Here is a 2,990-nt window from a genome sequence, read left to right on the forward strand (position 1 = left end):
ACATTTGGCAAGTAATTCTAATCTTCTTTTTCTCTATTTTTATTCTAAAATAACAATTTTATTAATAATTCTAACAATAATGTTTTTGACGCAATAAATAATAAATGAAATTATTGTTTAAATATGATATTTTATTTATAAATTATTTTCCATACCATAGTTTCTTGGTTTATGTTGTTAATTGATTCTTTCCATTTTGTAACTGATTCGCAAATTATATACTCCTTAATTATATTATATATTCCACAATTGTTATGAAGATTTTTTATATATTCTTTAATTTAGTTGTTCCGCAAATTTATATATTATTTCTGTAATTGATACAAAAAATTTCAACTATTATATTTTTTCATGAGTTTTGAATCATTCGTTATAATTTGACCAATTTACATTCATAATGAGCATTGCTTAAAATTTGGAAATCATAAATAGTTTACACAAAATATAAATCAAATCAATTGATTATCATAATTAAAATTCATTAGTTAAATTCATGCAAATTTATCTTCATAATGAGGAATGCTTATAATTTGGTAACCATAAATAATTTAAATAAAATATAAGTCAAATAAAAATAAAGACATTATTATTCTTCATATATGGGAATGCCAACAAATTCAAAAGCAAAGAACAAATATATTATATTGTGTTGTTGACAGCCCAAGTAATACAAATTTATAATCAAACAATAAAATAAGGTAATGATGTTTAAATGAAATTTCTAAAAGCACAAATATTGAGCTAAAATGAGTATGTTAAACAATACACACACACATATATATATATATATTTAAAATCATCGAACATGTAAAATAAAATACAAAATCCACAAGTGAGTGAATAACTAACCATGAAACAAAAAACAAAGGTATCAATAACTAAATATGATTCTTACCTTATTTCATAAAGGATACATTCTATGTGTTTCTGAAACATGGAAAACAAAAAAATTAAAATGATGATTCTTTGAATAAAGAATGTATAACTAAAATAAGAGATGCATAAAGAGAAGACTAACCTGCAGAAATATTTTAAGGGAAAACCAAACTATAAAGAAAGAGAAAAAATAATAAAAGTAAGATAATATGATGAGATAAATATATTAATAACAAAAATAAATATAATATTGTAAGTCAATGTTTATTTAAATGAAGATTAAGTATATATCATAGATTTTGAAGGTTTGGTCTTCCTTGAGGAAGATACCCTTGCTTATCAGAAACTAAGGAAGAGAAATGTTGGAAGAACACATCTACGAAATAAGGAAATCAATGAAAAAATAACCAAAAAAATCAATGATAAAAATAAGAATAGATATACAAAATAAATAAAAAGATCAATAAAAAAATGTATTTTAAACATCACATTTACAAAATAAGAATAGATCTACAAAACAAATAAAAAATACATTTTAAAGAGTATGATTGGAAGAGAAAAAAATGACTATAATGAAGAGACATAATGAATAATGAAATGAAACCAAAGAAAAAGAAGATTGTTGGGAGAGAAAGATTGTTGGAAGAGAAAGTCATGAACCACAATAACAATTCAAATGCAATTTAAGGTGTAATCATAAAAAATGTAATAACTATTTTTTAAATTATTAATATAATCAAGAAAGAGCAAATATAGTATAGAAAATTACATATGATTACCATGAAACCATTTAGAAGAGAAAAAAATGAAAGAGAATGTGACATATGACAAACAATAAGTTGGTATGAGTTTTGTTGTTATATAAGTAATAGATTGCAAATAGATGTTGATTTTGGGTGTATCCAGGATTTCAAAAATTTATATTGGAACGTGACTCGGTATCCTTATCAGTTGGGGTAATCTATATATTACTTTTGAGTTTATGGTTATGGTTGACTAGTCCTATGCATTGTTCCCTCAACTTCACTCTTTATTTGATAGGGTAGATTTAGAGAAGAGAGAAAAGTTAAAGAGAAATAGGAAGTTTCTCTATAAAGAAGAGAGGAAAAAAGTTTGTTGGGTCCCACAAAGTTTTTTCTCTCCGCTTGTAAGAAGAAAGTGAGAGTGGAAAAAATAATTTTATACAAAAATATCAACAATATCCTCCAATAATTGATTTCCTAGATTTACCTTTCTTTCTATTTAATTTATAATAATTATTGATAAACAATTAAAAACAAACTATAAAACAATATATATCATAATATTTAAATATATATTTTTTAGTAAATAATTAATAAAAATTACTATTTCTTATTTTATATTCGTTTTAATGAATATTTAAAAAATAATATTATTTTTGTCATTTTCTTTTCTATTCAACCAAACAAATGAAAGAGCAAAAAAAAGTCAAATTGATTATCATCTTTCCTTTGCAATTAACATGATTAAGGCCCTTTTGACATCATTTTCACTACTATTGTATTTCATATGAATCCATGTTAAGATAGAGTCTCATCTCCATTAATTGAAGAACAAGTACTTTAAAAACAAAAAAATATATAACTTTTAATGATATATTTATCTTTTTGGTTACAAGAAACTTATATTTTTGTTATTAAAAACAAAGAGAGAAACATGAATCTTTGTTCTTTAAGATATGCGACTCAATTATGTGACAAGGTGTTTTCATTTGGAAGTATTGTTTTTTTATAAGCAATGGTGTATTAGAAAACAGAACAATGAGTGCTAACCCAATACAAGAAATATCAATGGGTGATCTTTTAGAGTACATAAAAATACAACAACTAGGACCATTAATTTGGAAGTATTGTTAACGTTGATGGAAAAACTTTAAAAAAAATTAGGTGATTTAAGATTTTGTATTGTATACATTACCAGGTATTGATATATAAATATATTTTCATGATAATATGCCTTTACTTTCAATGACCAAGTGGTCTATAGTTTTATTCTTGCCACCTCTATTCTCTTAATAAAGTAAAGTTTAGCATATAACAAAATTGATGCATAATGTTTCAAGTCTAAAGAGCTTCAACATAAAAGAGCATGTA

The sequence above is a fragment of the Lupinus angustifolius genome, chromosome LG13 (assembly GCF_001865875.1).
Source record: "Lupinus angustifolius cultivar Tanjil chromosome LG13, LupAngTanjil_v1.0, whole genome shotgun sequence".
In the NCBI taxonomy this organism is placed as follows: domain Eukaryota; kingdom Viridiplantae; phylum Streptophyta; class Magnoliopsida; order Fabales; family Fabaceae; genus Lupinus; species Lupinus angustifolius.